The sequence below is a fragment of the Culicoides brevitarsis genome, chromosome 1 (assembly GCF_036172545.1).
Source record: "Culicoides brevitarsis isolate CSIRO-B50_1 chromosome 1, AGI_CSIRO_Cbre_v1, whole genome shotgun sequence".
Classification (NCBI taxonomy): domain Eukaryota; kingdom Metazoa; phylum Arthropoda; class Insecta; order Diptera; family Ceratopogonidae; genus Culicoides; species Culicoides brevitarsis.
The window spans coordinates 20,646,412-20,664,821 of NC_087085.1; the positions used below are offsets into that span (position 1 = coordinate 20,646,412).

The 18,410-nt window shown below is 26.1% G+C and overlaps 1 protein-coding gene across 1 annotated transcript in view; it reads right to left on the bottom strand.

The window, feature by feature from the left end:
- LOC134837177 (protein O-mannosyl-transferase Tmtc3) overlaps positions 1-18,410 on the bottom strand; it is a 97,643-nt gene that overhangs the window by 42,350 nt on the left and 36,883 nt on the right. The window lies entirely within an intron of this gene.

The following is an 18,410-nucleotide window of genomic DNA, read 5'->3' on the forward strand; positions in this document are numbered from 1 at the left end:
TTTTTTAAAATCATTTTGTATTAAAAATTAATTTTAAATTAATTTAATAAGCAAAATATCGTAAAATAAAAATAATTAAATAATTATAAAAATATGCTAAAAATTAATAACAAAATAATAAAATTTTAAAATAAATCAATTTTAAAAATATTAATATAAAAATATTAAGCCAATAAAAATATTAAGAATATTATTATTTTTTTTTTGTTTAAAAATTTCACAATAAAGCATTTCATCACAGAGATTTCATGCAATTCCTAGAATACTCAAACAGAATTAATCTAAAGTATCGTTAACAAAACAACGACACCACCACTAATCAACCTTAACCCATTCATTAGATTATTTATTGAACATCTGTGACATTCCCTCTTACCTTAAACTACAAACAAACTTATTATTATACAGAAAATTAGGTTAGCCGTAATTTATGCCATAATCAACATTCGTCGAAGTCAAAGTAAAGTAATACTATCACGACATCATCAACGAAAACTAAAGGACACATCAATTTATCATACCCGCCATTAATGCATAAAACAATTTTATTGATTGATTTATCCCCAAGGTATATTACATCCGGACGAAATGCAATCGTGGCACCTTTTTGTAGCCTTCTCATCGAAACAAATATTCACTCGCACGCTTGACGACAACGTCACCCATTAGCCATTCCATAAATTATTTAAAACTCAATTATAATATAAAAACCATTAAATATTTGATCAAGATACAATTTTCCACTCATACGTCGAACGACGCAACTTTGGTAGCAGTATCGTAATCGACAAATAACAAAACAAACTTTTTCATAAAGTGCATTTCACCATATCACCATCGACAATGTAAAAAATTACGTATGAGCCAAATAAAAAAGAGGGAGTGAATTTTTTTTTAGTTATTTCATTTTTTGCAAAACATGTTAATATTTTAAAAGCCTTACTATTAGTTTAATAAAATGGCTTCTGTTTACAACAAACTATTATATGCAGTCAGTTTTATCGCAGCGCTGTATTGAGTGAGAAAATTTTATGCACATTTGTTGCATATTGTAAGGAAGTTTCATGTTTGCTTTTGTATACTCTTCACTCCATGTGAGAATCGACATTCTACTTTGTTACCCATTTAGGGAAATTGATGTACATAGCATACATAATGTTGGGGAAATTAATATTAAAATTTCACAGAATAAACAGAATTAATAAAAATTTAAAAAGAGAAATGACGATGAAGAAAAATAACGCTAGGATGACAAAAAAGTTTAGGAGACAGATCTATGACGCCATTTTTTGGCGGGAAAATTTTTGAGATCGTGACATGAAATATTAATTGATTAGAAATTTTTCTTGCAGTCATGTTTTTAAAGAAAAATTTTGACAAAATTATAATTTTGTTTAAAATTTATTTATTATAATTTTTGTCGTTTAAAGTTAATAAGTTTTACATAAGATTTTTGGCGCGAAAAATATTGAGATCGTGTCAAAAAATATGAATTATTCAGAAAGTCGTTATTTTTAAAAATAAAATTTTAAGAATATTTATTTTTTTGTTTTTGAATTAAATTTTTAAATTTATTTTATTTAAATATTTGATTTATTTTAATTTTTTTTTAATTAAAATTAATTTTTTTTTTATTTTTTAATGAACTTAATTTTCTTTATTTAAAAATTTAAGTCACGTGATTAAAAATATTTTTTTTTAAATTAATTTAATGTTTAAAAGTATTGAAAAATAACGAGCAAAAATTTTAAAAAATATTTAAAAATTTTAATTTTTTTCCTTTCATCCTCATCAAAGTCCTTTTAAATTTGTTTCCTTTATAAAAAAATATTTAGATTTTTTTACATTAAAAAAAATTTCATTATAAAATTTTGGCAACCCTGACAATCAATCAATAAAAAAACTGTTATTTTGTGTCACCCTGTTCGAGTCAACTTGCCAAACTCACATGTAAATTGAGTAGATCTGACGTCTATTCTTTTATATTTACTCATAACGTTAAAAGGCTCTCTTTTCTGTGAGCTAATGCATATTTTGTGTGCAAAACAAATTTTCTGAACTCTATATATATGAGTGAGCAGAGCACACAAGTGCCTTTTTGAATGTAATAATATTCAGTTGCTGATGATGATCTGAAAAAGCAAAAAAAAAAGTTGTTGATTGAAAAAGTTTCGCTTGCTTTGGCAAACCATACAAAAGATATATTTAATAATGATGGAAAAGTTTGTTATTTTTTTCCATGTTTTTTGTCATAAAATATATACATTTTCCAAGTACACAAAAAACTAAAAACTTGTAAATATTTTTTAATCAAAAAACATTTTGTAAATATGGCTTTCAAATTAAAATTTTGGGGTTTGGTCTAGACACGTTTTCAACATTTTTATTTTTTTCTCACCATTCACTGCATGATTTATTGCAATGTATTAACCCAGAACATTAGTTAAAGCTATTGAGTGGAAGATAACAAACCAATTTTCCTTCATTTTTTCGCTTCATGTGCGTGCAGTGAATACGTGCAGCGGCATATGGTTAGTTACATAATCGATCGAACCGAAAAAACGGAAAAAAATGAAGAAAAGAAGCAGAAAAAAGGGAAGGAAAGACCTTCTTGATGTATTTTGTGTTTGTACACCGAGGTAATGTGAAATGGTCAAAGAGGCAGTCATTTAGATAATTTCATGAATAATTCGGTTGATTTACCCCAACTATTGAAATGGTTGATCATCAGGAAGGGAAAAAAAAGAAAAATGTGTGTATGTGTTCGAAATTGAACAAAATTAAATAATTGGGTTGGGCTTACGTACCATTCAATCAATTTCAATTATCAACTTATTATCGGTGTTGTGAAATTTTTCCCGATAGATAGGACCAATTTTTCACACGTTTTCATCATAAAACAATTCAAATGACCGACAAAAAAATTGCAAAATTTTCCGACATTTGTTAATTATCCGTGACAAAAACCGCTCGTACATGCAGTGCCTGCCTAATTACCGGTTGCCACACAAAATTTATTGAATTCATTTTATTTTATTTGATTATTTGTTCCACATATTATTATGTTAATTCTGATTTAAAGAGCAGTCAACTCGAAAAACACACATGCAACAACAAATAAATATAAATGAAAAAAAAAAAATCCACTGACCGACAGTCGAGAGTGTAATTTATTGGAAACATTTAATTAATACTTTTCAAAAAATAAAATTTGTTTCGTTCGTGTTTAACCTTCTGCCACACGGCAACATTTCAGTTTTCCCTCAGAATGATCAAGAACAAAAAAAATATCATCGAAATACCATAAAATATTAACTTGTCGGAAAAACTTTTTTTTTTAATTTTCAACAATAACAACTCACAATAATATTTAATAATAATAAATATCAAACTAATAACAAGAGAAACATAAAAAAGAGCAGAAAATGTTTAACCAACATTAATTAATTATTGATGAGAATTGAAAAATAAAAAAAAAGTTCGTCGTTTTCCAAAATTACACATAAACAGAGTTCGAAGCTAATTAATATTTATTTATTTATTTTCAAAAAAATAAAAATTATATTTAGTGAACAACAATGGCAAATTCATTCCAATTTGTGCTGTAGCTATAAATTTTAGAGAGCGAGGTGTAGAAATCATTGACCTAATTATGAATATTTAATTGGATGATAAATATTGTGTGGCTAGCGAATACTGGAGCGATTTGTTTTAATAATGAAATTTATATGTACAGTTATTGATTGGATAAATACACAAAGTTTATGAAGCAAATTAAAGTAAATAAAGGCAGTTTTTATGATAAACATTATGTATACGGGAAAAAGTTAATGAATGAATTTTATGTGACTTTAGTTTTGTTTAATTTAATGAACTGAAAATGTACATCAGCTTTAAAAAATTATTGAATTTAAAAATATTTGGCAACCCTGGATAAAAAATTTGTTTTATTTTGGCGGAAAAAGTCATTGATCGTACGTTTTATTTATTAACTAAATGACAATTTTTATCAATTTTGATTTAAAGCAAATAAATTTAATGATTTTTTTAATTTTTCGTCTCATGAGGCTTTTTATGAGGGGGAGGGAAGAAAAAGAATAAATATTTTTGAATTTCTTGTTTTTAATTTTTAAACGTTTTTGGAACGTTGATTTTAAATATTTTAAATTATTATTTTGAAATTTGAGCTAAAAAATGGAAAAAAATCAAACAAAATCTTCCAAAATTAAAATTATTAATTATTAAATTATTGAAAAAAAATTATTTTGGTCACGTGACTCAAAAATTTTTCATCTAAATTTTGTGTTAAAATTTTATTATCTTAAAAGTAAAAATACAGTATCAAAAATTCATTTATCTAATTTTTCAAAAATATTTTGATTAAAAATTTTATCATGGAAAAATTATTTTTAAAAAAAATTTTACAATAAAAAGTTTTTATTGTATTTTTGGAAAAAAAATATTAAATTGTCACTTCAAAAAATTTTTATAAAATACTAATATATGAATTGAATTTTTGGCAACCCTGGAAACTAACACAACAAATTTAAACTGCCAATTTCAACTTTTAATACAAATTTTATTCATTGTCAGTTAAAAATTGCTGTTTAGAAAATAGAAAATTTTTGCTGAAACCTTTATTTTTTTCATTGACACAATTGATACTAAACCTTATTCCTCTCTCTGACAAAGCTTGTGCGTCATGATAGAGTATCAATTTCACTGGCATACAATATTTTGCCATGACATCAACTGCACACAAGTAAGTAAGAGGAAAATTCTTAATAATTATTTGCATGGTTGCGCATGACCAGAAAACAAAATTATTTTTCAATCAAAAACTATTTTACTACATCACTAGTATCATAAACGGCACATTGTAACAAACAACGGCACAATGGACGACAGCATAAAAAGCAGCATTGAACGAGGAAGAACTACAAGTCCCATCATCATCATCAAGGAAAGCTTGAACGGACGAAAAAAAAAACGAGAGAAATTGAGAAAACGCAAAAAATTCAATTTATTTTTTTTTTGGGACAAAGTGAAGTGAAGAGAAGAGGTGCAATATGTAATTTCATGGCATGATAGTTTTTGTTGTTCTGATGATTTTTTCTCCTCTCGTCGGATTAACTCGCTTGTGTTTTCAGTCCTTGACCTGCAATATTTTTCATTTTTTTTTTCTCTTAAACGAGAAATGATGAAGAATAGTTCATTTGCGTTTCTCTTTTGATGTCCTGCAAAAGGAAAATATTCTGTCAAAGGATTCGCAAGACATTCACCTCTCTTCGTTCCTTTCAGTTATTATCGTTTGACATCAAATTTCGACATCAGCATCGTTGCACGTCGCTTTTATGTAACCATGACTCGACTATGATCCTGCTTTACACTCATAAAGAAAGAAGTCTTAGCTTTCTTTTGAAGTGTTCTTTGTCCTTTTTTTATTTTACTTTTTTTTTACGGTGCACTAAGAAGACGTAAGAAAATGTAAACGAAGGACAAGAAAGCATGATAAAGATACAATTTATATGTTGAAGCACGTGTGGAATATGGATTTTTGTTTGATTTTAGACTTTTGCTTAGCCTAGTAAAAATATTCTACAACGTATACGTTTTATATGCACTTTGGAGACAGGACAGACACGAGATTTCCGGATGGCATGACAAGAATGATTTTTATTGTATTTTATTACTATTCTTATGCGATTTTATTAGTATTCAGGTAGCATGTCGTTCGATATTCGAACTCCATCCAGTGACTTCAAATGACCTATCGATTTTTTTCTTACCGCATTTCGTATAAAAAATACGGTAATGTTTTTAAAGTGTCTGAAAATTTTTAAGTTTAAAACAAATAATTTTTTAAAAATTATTAATATTTAAAATTTATTAAAAAAAATTAATTTGATTCAAAAAATGGAGACGCCTGGTATTTTATTAGAACCGATTTTTCTTACCGTATTTCGTAGAAAAAATGCGGTTATATTAGGATTAAATGATTTTTGTTTGATTAATTAAAAAAAAAAGACAAAGTGTTCAGTTTTGTTGTAATAAAAAATCTAAAAAAAAAATAAAAAATATTTAAAAATCTAGACAATTTTATAAAAACTCAATAAAAATTTTTAAAATAAATTTTAGTAAAGGAGACGCCTTGCACTTTCTGATTAAAAGTTCAATCCTCTTTAATCCGCTTGCAGTAAATGCAAAATATTTACAATAATTAAGGCAACAGACATGCCAATTAACTTTTCTTGACCTGAATTAACCTTGTCGTTGCTCTTGCTGCGTCGCTCGTCGTCGTCGTTGTGTAATGCAATGCAGTTGAAAGGAACATTTTAATACGTTTAATTTTTTTTCTTTCGCTCCGTCGTACATTTTTTTCCACCCATTTAAGTTTACACAATTTTACTTTTCTGCCTTGTTATTACGACAATTCTCGTACGTTGTTGTCGTCGTCCATCGTCAACAACATGTCTTTTCTAATTTTCTTACATAAAACATTTTATTTTGCTCGACTCTTTTACAACGCAAACTATTCTCTCTCGATGCTGAAATGACTTTCAATTTATTTTTCCAGTCAAACGAAATAAAAGTAAGAAATTACAAACAGTGTGCCATGCCAAAGAGTCGTCACACAGTCAAACAAACACACAACCAAGGAAAAAAAAATGGATGGAAAAGAAAAGGAGAAATGAATGAAAGCCATTCATTCACCTCTTTTTTTTCTTCCATTATATTATTACCTATTTATTCCCTTGGCATGACGGGCGAAAGAGTACGAGAAATAATTTATTGATCTAATTTATCCTCGGCAAACATTAAAAAAGTATACGAAACAATTGGAAAAGTGTATCGTGAAAAATATTGAAAATAAATACAAAAGTGTAAGAATAATTGAGACAGACAAAAGAAATTTTTTATGTTTTGTTTAGTTGTTTGCTTGTTGAGTCGCAATGTGACGCAAGACGAGGAGTAAACAATATTTGTCGCTTTGTTGAATTTATTTTGATTTTTTTCTTCTCTTTTTTTAGTCTTTCTTTTGTGAATTAGATTAAATAAGCGTTCAATTTTCTTTTGTCGTTATTTACGGAGTCATCAATTGACAATTGTATTTTTTTACATTTTTCGATCTTCTTTAAAAAAATTCATCAATTTTGATTTTCGTGAATTTTATTATTTTAAATGAAAATTTGAATAAATCCTTCTTTTTTATTTTATTTTAAAGTTCATTAAATAATTTTAAAAATATTTTAAGGTTTTTTTTTTAATCAAAATTTAATTTTAAATTTTTAATGTAAATTTTGTAACATTTTTTAAAGTCTTTTAAAATCAATTAATTAATTTTAATAATATAAAAAATGATTTTTCCAAACATTAAAATTTCATTTAAAAAAATTATTAAAATTGAAATTGAATTAAAAATTAGTAAAATTCAATGTAATTAAATTATTAAGTAAAATTCCAATAAAATTATTAAATTAAATAAAAATTAACTATAAAATTTAAATTGGAATTTTTTTCTAAATATTTTTATTACATATTGCTAAAGTTAAAAAATTTTTAACATTAACATTTAAATTTTTTTAAAAATAATTTTTAAATCTCTTAAATATTTAAATAAAATTATATTACGCTCTTAAAAAAATAATTAAAAAAAATTAAAAATTTTTTAAGGTTAAAAAAAATTATTTAAAAAAAATTGTTTTCATTAAATTTCAAAAATTATTTTACGCTCTTTAACAAAATTTCCACGCCACTATATGTCAACACGACGTGCGTTAAGCAAACAAGTTGCTCAACTTTTCATATATTTCATTCATTAACAAACACGTCACAGATGTCACAATATTTTTTTCCCATCAGCTGCACTTTTCATTTGTGCCACGCACGTTCATTAACGCATGTCTAAATTTTCATGCGTTCCAGTAATTTATACGGCAAGCCCTCCAAACATAAGTTATTAGTGACAATTATTCCAATTAAGTTTGTTTGCTTGTCCTTTTTTATGCTCCCGAGTCATTCCCCATGTTTCTTTTCATTTTCACTTTTTTTCTGTGTTTTAACATGTCAAAACGACCCGTCATTGCGTCATGTAGCGAAAAAAGGTGTTTACTCTGGAAAATTATTTTTTTTTGTACATTTATGTATTTTTTTTCCTTTGAATATTACTTCCGGACCGCTCCCCATGTTTGTGTTTGCGTTGTACCTAACATGCAGAATATTTCCGTTCCCCTTTTTCATTTCATTATTAATTATAAACTTTGAAACTCCGAAAAAGAGCAAGCGGATGACTTTTTTGTTGTTTAATTTTTCGTCGGGTTCAAAAATATTAACCAATAAATCTCAATCAAAACACGAAATTTCGCTGGAAGAAAAGTTTCTGGCAATCAAAGTTGATTTTTTTTTCGATGCGATGCGGTTTTGTGTCGCCACTTCAGATGCCGTTATTTATGGTTTACAATCAGAAATATTTCGTGTCTGGTTCTTTTTCTTCTACAAACTTTTATTTATTGATTGGATGTGTTTTCTCTCTACGTCTTCAGTTTGGAGCAGAAATAAATTTTAATGATTCCTTATTTATTTATTTCCTGTCGGGCTTACAAAAAAAAAAAATACGGAGAAAAGCAAACAAGCAAGCAACTTATTGAATTAGGAATAGAATTGAATAGATTGTTAGTTTTTTTAAGGAAAATATTGCACTTGTAACGTAATTTGGTGCATTTTTAACATTGATTGCGTGTCTCTGATTGTCAATTTCACTTTAAATTGAATGTAATTCCACCCGAAAGAGTCTCTTGAATAAGGTGATTGCCCTTTTTTCCTTGCTCGCAAGCACTTACATCTCTCCCATTCTCGAGTTTTTGCTCGAAAAATTTCTTTTATTCACGAGTCGAGAGAAAAAACGAGAAAAATAACTGTTTTTTTGTCGTAAATTGCATTTTGGGTTAAGTGCAACGAATGCACGTCGTCTGCAACAAATAATGTTTATACAAATAAAAAGTGACATAACTCGTAATAGTGCTTGGTGTTTCTATTTTTATGTCACATCATGTGCTTCTTCATGCGTCGTCAACATCCCTCTCTCTCTTTTTTTTATTTTTATCATCATCACCATCATTATCATCCCTCGTAAAAATTCAGCTCGTCTCAAGTGCGCGCAATGTTCGAAAAAAAAAGAAATACCGGAAACGCTGCCTAACAAATTATTTTGCTACTGGCATAAAGTAAGATAAGTGATGACAACTTTTTTGTGTGAGTTTTTCCTCGCTAGCTCCGGCGTTGTTGTGTTACTTTAACTCGACATTTTTATTTCAGATATTTATTTGTGTGTACATTAGAAGCGTGTGACACTGGATGACGTGATACAATATTTTTTTTATTTTATAAATTTAGGGCAAAAAAAGCGTTTTTTGATTAAATAGGATTAAGCGCTTTTTATCGCTTTAATATCGTTGGCATTTAAAAAAAATAAAATTAAAAAAAAAAATATATTTGAAAAAAAATTTTTTTTTATATTTTTAAATAATTTAACCAAAAATCGAAAAAAATCAAATATTGTCTTAAAAGAATTTTCTTTAAATATTTTTTTATATCGTTGGCCTATAAAAAAATGTTTAAATTAAAAAAAAAAAAAAATATTTGAAAAATTTAATTTTTAATAATTTCATAAATTTTAACCGGGAGATACGGGAAAAGCTATAAATTGACAAAAACTTTAAATTTTGAACATTTTATTTTGATGTATGACATATTTAGTAAATTTGAAAGACATTTGATATATTTTAATGAATTTTGAGGATGCTAAATTTTGAATTTGCTCAAAACACTTGTGTCCTCAATAATCAAAATGATATATTCATATAAATTCACAAAATATCATTTAAAGTTTCAAAATATTTTTCTTTTTAAAAAATTTACAATTTTCACATTTTCTTATAAAATTCTCATACATTGCTACAAATTTTTGAAAATTTTTGCAAACTTTGCGATAAATCTTTATTCTGCATCGAATAAGCAAAAAATTTCATAAAAATATCATTGCTTAAATTTTTGCAAAGATTTGTAAAGATTTGCAAATCTTTACAAATCTTTACAATAAAGATTTGCAAATATTTGCAAATCTCAATTTTTGAATGGCTCTCCTGGACGCTACGGAAGCAGTATTGAGCTAAAACCAGCAAATCTCAAGAGAGCTTGGCGAGATCTTTCTAATGATATATGGCATTGCCTCCATCACATGTGCAAATGCTGAGATTTGCGGGGTCAAAGTTAGCAAATTTTGCGATTTTTTGCAAATTTGCGAAACTTTGGACCTCAATTTTTCATGTTTTAAAAACATGACAGCTTAAGTGTGTTACACCGTTAGATAGTGCTCGTCGAGCTCTCTTGAATTTTGCTGGTTTTAGCTCGATACCCTTTCTGTAGCGTTCAGGAGAGCCATTTAAAAATCGAGATTTGCAAATATTTGCAAAGCTTTGAAAATATTTTCAAATATTTTTGCAAAAAATCTTTGCAAACTTATTTTAATGAAATTTTTTGCTCATTTGATGCAGAATGAAGATTTATGGGCAAATTTGTAAAAATTTTCAAAATTTTGTCAAGTTTTATAGGATTTACAAAGGAAAATGTAAAAAAGATAAAAAAAAAGTTAAAAACAAATTAACAATGTTTTCAACTATAAAATCGAATGTGTTACATATTGTTTGAAAGAGAAGACCAAGCTAAATCTAAAAATTCAAAATTTAATATAATCCGAGCTCAACTACGGACAATTGATGTTTAAATAACTCTTAAAATTTCGATCATTTTGTTAAATTTTATAAAACATCATAAAGTTCATAAAAATGTGAAAAGTGTTGAAATTTTGTCAATTTATAGGTTTTCCCGTATCTCCCCGAAAATCGAAAAAAATCAAATATTTTCTTAAAAGAGATTTTTTTTTAAAATATTTTTTAAAAATTTTAAGCTAAGTTCGTTAATTTTTTTTTTGGATTTTAATTTTTTTTTGTTTTTTTTATTAAATTTTTATTATTTTTTTATTTTTATTATTTTATTTATTTATTTTTTTTTTATTTATTTTTTTTTTATTTATTTTTTCTAAAGAAAACTTCAGTGCACTTTTTTCTCTCGTTTTTCTTTTAAAAAAATAAATAAAAAATTTCAGTGCATTTTTTTCCTAAAAAAAAAATCACAAAAAACCTTTAGGCAATGCAATGGATGTGCAATTAATGTGTCACTAGGAAACTTTCAGTTTTACTTTTTTTTCCTCTGTAAATACTGAACGAGAAAAAAATTTAAAATCCGAATACAAAAGAAAATGCAAAAAATACAGTAAATGATGTCATATGACAATTTTCCAGTAAATTTCCTTTTATTTTACTTTTGTGTCGTATCTCTCTCTCTCTCTGCTGCAAAAATTTATTTAAAAACGAAAAGTTTATTCATTATCGTCATTATTATAAAGCGAGTGAGCGACGTATTTAATTTACCTTTTATCTTTTGCAGCAAGACTCTTGCTTACGAACTTATCTCTCTCTATGAAAGCGATACACATAAATCCCATGATTTTAACAGTCAAAAAAATAACGAGAGAGATTTCCTTTTCATTATTTTTATTTTATTTTATTTTTTTAAATAAAACTCGACGATTTTCGCAGAGAAAGACAAAGAAATTGGATTTTTGTGTGTAACGAAGTTCATTAGCTGTTGTTGTGATGTAAAAATGAAAAAAAAAGACAGACAGAATAAAGGAAGAATTATAAGCTCATACATAAATAAATGAGGAGAAGAAGAATGAAATCGCTTTGTGTACAACAAAGGAAAATGGAATGGAAAAGTTTATATTTAAATAACGAAAAATAAAGCTGAATGTTTTATTTATTCGTAGCGACGTTAGGATTTGATTTGTAATAAATATACAAAAAAATAAAACGCGAAAAAAATGAAAACAGACATGAAGAAGAGGAAGAAGAAAAAAGCCACTTATATGTAAATAAAAGTCTGTCTCTGCTGCGATGATTGACGTGGATGGAATGGAAATGTAGGTCACTGACGAAAAAACGTGACGGGATTTAAAGTACTGATGAATTATTATAATATGGGAGAAAAGGAAACGCAAAAGGACTAAAACAGTTGATTAAAAATTTTAATCAAAAACGGGTCTTATGAAGTGGAAAGAGATATGATTCTGAAAACCTTTTACTCATACTTTTTTGTTTTTTTTCACAGTGTTTTAAAGGATTTAGAAATTAAATTTTGTGATTGTTTTTATATATTTTTATGTTTCTTTTAAAGACAAGTTTGGAAATTCATTAAAAAATAATTTTTAAAGCTTAAATTTTTAAAATTTATTATTTTTTTTTAAATAAAATTCAGGTGAGAATTAAAAAAAAAGTATTTTTAATTTTATTTTTTTTTTATTTTGTACTTAAAATTTTTAAATTTGTTCAATATAAAAAAAAAAAATTATTTAAAGAGGCGATAATATAATTTTTTAAATTTTTTGAAAACTTTTTTTAAAAATTTTGAAATTTTTTTGAAATTCAGTAACTTTTTATATGTAATGTATAATATGGGAAAAAAAAGCGAGGCAAAAGGAAAACCAAACTGAATTTTTAAAAACCAAAAATTGCCACGTGACCAAATTTTATTTATTAAAAAAAAATCATTTTGATAAATTAAAAAAAAAAGAAAATTTAAAAAATTTATTTTACTTTAAAAAATCATCGATTTACGGTCAAAAAGTTTGAAAATGGCATGATAAAAATTAAAATAATTTTTATTTATTTTTTTTTATATTTTTCATAATATTATTTAAAATTATTTTTTTTTTAAATAATTAAAAATTCACTCAAATAAATTATTCTCATTTGAGCTTACATCTAACATTACAAACAGAACCAAAACTTCTGAATTCCCATTGATGACCCACAGCCATATGTCACATGTTTAATAACAACAAACATGTAATCACTCCTCAAATCCCACATATCCAACTCGAATTAATGACATTAATTTATATGAAAATTATCCACTCACTCTTTCGCCTCCTACTCCTCCTACCATTGCCATTCCTTACATTCGTTGGATAAATTTTAGTTTTCCATATTTTCGTATATTATTTGATTTATCTCTCTTTCGTTCTGTTTGGACGGAAAATCACTGGAGAGCAGTTATTCAAGGACATTGACATAAAACATTGACCTCTTTCGGTATTACTTTGGTTTCATTTGAACTAACTAGCATCGTTACTTGTCGAAATAAAATTAATATTTTGGTTCACTCGAGAAAAACACTTGAGATATTATTCAATTTACTCGTTACAACTTTTGATGACGTAAGAAAAGGGGACAAAATCAAAGTTTTTCACAAATCTTTTTTTTTTTCTTTCTTGATTGAAAGTTTCTATCGTCACACAGTCGGAATCTCCATTATTATTATTATTTTTATTCTATAATGTCCCATTTTTATTATGTGTGCTTTTATTCATTTTTTTCTCGTTTCCTAGGAACTTGTCTCAATTCAACACGCAGGGACAGGATATGAACGAAAAATGAAAAGAGAAGGAAAAAAAACGAAGAATGTCTGTTATAATCTTTCACTTTTGGGAATTCAATAAATATACGATGATGATGATGATTTTATTTTAATAATGTTGAGAGTGAATGTGAATGTGTCGAGTGTGTTGGAATAAAAAAGGGTGTTCGACAGCATAAGCAAAAGGATTTAATTTCAAAGCATGTGCATTAAAGAGGCTGAATATGTGCCAAAAATATACAAGCACAACAATATCACGAGATAAAAAGGAAAAGAAAGACAGAAAAAAAGACTAGAAAGATAAAAAAGGCTTTGTATATATTTAAAAAGTTTTTTTTTTGTTATTGTTCAGCTATTACCGTACCCGAACGAATCGTGACGCCCAAAACGACATGCAGCGACGACGGCAGCAACAACAAACACGGAAACGGAAAAGATAAAATTTAAGAAAATATCATAAAAACCGGCTGTGTTCCATTTTGTGTCTACAACATTTTGATCTTTGGTCTCATCATCGAGTTGTTATTCATCTCAATGTTGTCCCAATTTTGTTCGTTCTGCTTTTTTGTTTTTTTGTCGAAGACGAATAACGGCAAGACTATCATTTATGGATATTTTGGGTAATTTGGGTGGTATGTGGAGCTAGTAAAAATGCGATAAATGGCATATTTTACAGTTCATTAATTTTGCATCAATTTTTTATGATTTTTTTTTTATATGTGTGGTGGGTGTGATGGAATTGAGCTCATTTCAGACGTGATGATGGTTTTAAAGTGTTGGAAGGGTCATGGAAAATACGTGAAATTGTGTTAATCAGATTTTAAAGAGATTTATATTTTTTAAAATTGAGCTGATAAAGAAAAACTTTGATTTTAAAAAAATATAGACAGCTTTCATGATTTTTTTGACCACGTGACATAACCCAGTGCACATTTTGACTTTCATCATTATAAAAATTTTCAATTTTTCATCTAAATAAATTTTTGTAATGCTATCATAGCAAATATTGTTAATTTTTGACCAAATGCACATTTTAAATTTTTGCCCAGTGCATATTTTAAAATTTTTAACCACGTGACCAATAGTAGTTTTCTTTAATTTTTATCAGATATTTACAAAAAATTCTCGTCTCCTAAGCTTTAATTTTAAATTTAATGAATAAAAAGTAAATAAAAAATATTTTTGTCCCAGTGCACATTTTGATATTTTTAATAAAATTAAATTTAATAAAGCTCAACTCTCATTTCAAAGCAGTTTAAATTAAATTCAAAGCAAGTAACAAGAATATCTCTCAAAATTCTAATATTTCAAACAAAATTAAATTTTCGTATCTTTCTAAAAATATCCAAAGAAGGCAAATTTCGTACATTGACAACCTTTCAGAATTACCAAATGACAGCCTTTTTGATAAATTTTACTCATTGCATGCAAATTTCCAGCAAACTGACTCAAATTACATGGACAATAAATCAATAAATACTCTTCTTCTCTGAACTGTCTGCTTGCCGACCAAGCCTACGCATATCTGAGAACACAATTTATGTCATTTCACTGATATCGACAACAACTTCTCGTTTTTCTCTATGTGCCTTCAGATTTTCCAAATGTCTCTCGAAATTCAAAAGAAATTGTCAACTGCATGCAAATCCTCAAGAACAAATGAAATGAAGCAAAAGATCTACTTTATTATGTGATGCAGACTGCATTCACTTATAAATTTATATTGTTGTTTGTGCTTCATTAAATTTGAATGAAAATTGTTCCAAAGAACGGATTTTGTTCGTTACCATTTCGATTTTGGAAAAGGCACCTGAGCTCGTTCCTTTAATTACTGATTCTCTGTAATATTATTTAAGTTTATTTATAGAATTTATTCGTTTTGAAAGAGCAATTAAGTTTTCAACAAGGGATTAAATGAGCTCGCTTGTTGATGCTTTTTGGGGGGATTATCGTCCATTACCTTTTGCATTTTGGTTAATGATTTCGGAAAAGCTATACAAAAATTTTTTGAAGCTGGAATTTTATTTTTATGCAAAATTTTGTTAAAAAAAATAATATAAAATTTATTAAATATAAAATAAATAAATAAATTTAAAAAAAAATTATAAAATAAAAAACAAAATAATTAATTAAATTTAAATTGATTTATTATTTTTTTATAAAATATTTTTTTAATTAAATTAAAAAAAATAATTTTAATTAAATTAGGTATATCTTTTTAATTTAAAAGTTTTAATAAATTAAGAAATATTTATTAATTATTTTTTTTTTAATAAAAATTAAGAAAAATAAAATAATTAATAAATAATTCTTAATTTATAAAAACTTTTAAATTAAAAGAAATATTTTAATTTAATTAAAAAAAATTATTTTAATTTAATTAAAAAAAGTATTTTATAAAAAAAATAATAAATCAATTTAAAGTTAATTATTTAATATTTTTTTTAATTTTGTTTATTTTAAACAATTTTCATAAATTTAAAAAAATAATTTTTATTTTTAATATGATTTTTTGTCGCGTTTTTTATCAAAAAATATTTTTTTAAAAATATAAAAAATATTTTATCAAAACATGCCAAATTTATTCTATGACCCAAATATTTAAAATCTTATCGATTGAAAAATCAAACATATTTTTTTTTCTCCTGCAATAAAATACGAATCCAACTGCATAAAATATCTCAGTAATATTTCCGTTAAATATTTGATAAATGCATAAATTTTTCTCTCCATAACTTATAACGTGCCTGCCATGTAGGTGCACAAAAAGGAAGACGCCTAAATACCAATTTTCTTACAAAATTTATACATGCAAGCGAAACTATCGTTCAATATTGAATGTGGATTGTAATATATTGAAATTCAATTCGTTCCGTTCTCTGTCTCTGTGTGTGCAACTAGAAGAAAGGTGGCTTCCAGCATATTTGATGACGAATAAAGTTACATTAGTTATGTTTCTCCGTTCCTCTGCCAAGCCAGAGACAAAGAAGCAATGAAGAGACTCGACATGAAAATTTGCCGAGAGAACTTGCAAGAGGAAGAAAATTTGCAACAACATGGGAAATCATGTACATGAAAAAAAGTTCCTTTGTTATTACTTTTCGATATAAATATATTTATGAAAGCATTGTTCACATCACTCATGTACGTTTTTGAGAAAATGTTCAAGTTGTCAGAGTCAGGGCTTTTGAGACTAAATGCTGGCAAAATAGGTTACTGTATCTCCTTCATTGTCTCTCTAATTCGACGAAATTTAGATACCGGAATGGGAGAAATGTAAATTTATTTTTTAGAAGTACGAGTCTGATGAAATATATCATGTTTCTGGGTCTGCATTTGACATAACTAGCAAAGTAAACGTAGAGAAAATGAGAAATAATTGAATAGATTTTCGGGTTAAAATAGGCATGAGCATAAATTCTGCCGTTTGTGCCTGCAAATGGACGACTAAGGCAACAGATTTATAAAATTATTATCACGTAGCAGCACGGCAAATGTTGTTTTAAAAGTGAAATATAATTATGTGGTGGTGGCTGGTGGCACAATTTATAAAACTTTTTTTTTGTGTAAAGGCGAGACATGATTTTTTTTATTTATTTTATTTTTTTATCAGAGACGAAAATGGAAAAAAGAGACATAGAAAAGGAACATGAATGTTTTAAAGGTATCAACACCTGAGCTTGTTCGTAAAAGCGTGAAATAATGGGAGACAACAAAAACGACGTCGCACATGTTAATGTTGCTGATGTGCAACCTTGACATATTCACCTTTTTGTCACACCTTTTGTCTAGCATTATTTTAAAGTGAAAAATGAGACATTTTTGAGCTATTGTTGTCTGTTCAAAATTTTACTTAATTTTTTTTAAAATTAATTTCTTAAACAAATTTTTATTTAAAAAATTAATAAAAATTACACTTAATATTTTTTTAATATTTAAGGAATATTTAATATTAAGGAAAATTTTAAATTATTCAAAGTTTTTTGTCTGGATTTGGATATTTAATTTTTTTAAATTTTATTTTTCGATTTTTTTTTTATTTTTAATATTTAAAAATTTTAATTTTATTTATTAATTTTTTTTTTGACAAAGATTATTAGAATAAAAATTATTTTTATTAATTATTTAATAATAAATATTTTTTTATTATTTAATTTAATTTAATTCAAACTAAATAAAAGTTTTTAATTTTTTTATCACAATTTTTATAGTTTTTAAAATTAAATTTTAATAAATTTATTAATTAATAACAGAGAATTTATTATAGAGAAATTAAGAGAATTTTAGCACAATTTTAACATTTAAAATTTTTATATTTTTTTTGTCTCAAAAATCCTCGTGTTTTACGAAAAAACTAAAAAAAAAATATCAAAAGACGCTTTAAGGATTTTTTATACTATTTCCAACCTTTAATTTTATAAAAATTTTCGTAGAGAGAAAATTTTAAACAACATTTGTGTCTCCCAAATAAATATAAATTACAGCAATTTAAGGAATATCAACACAACACAAAACACATGTGTGAACGTTGTTCGTTCCCAAATGAAAAAAATATTTTTTCTTCTTTTATTTTATTTTCTGTTGAAGATCATGACAGAGAAAAAACAATTCTATTCAAAAAAAATCTGTTATTAAAATATCACGGAAATTAAATTGAATCAAAGCACCACTTTGTGCATCTATAAAATGAGAAAAATTCCGTGTAAAGCAAAATAACAAAATTTTTTCTTCGTATTTTGTCTGCCTCTGAGTTCTCAGTAAACCACCATCGTCCAAGCAGGAATTTTTTAAAAAGAATTTTTATCTTATCTCTTCATCTATTCAGCAATTTTAATTTTAACTGCACCAATAACCATAATATATTCAAAAGCGTG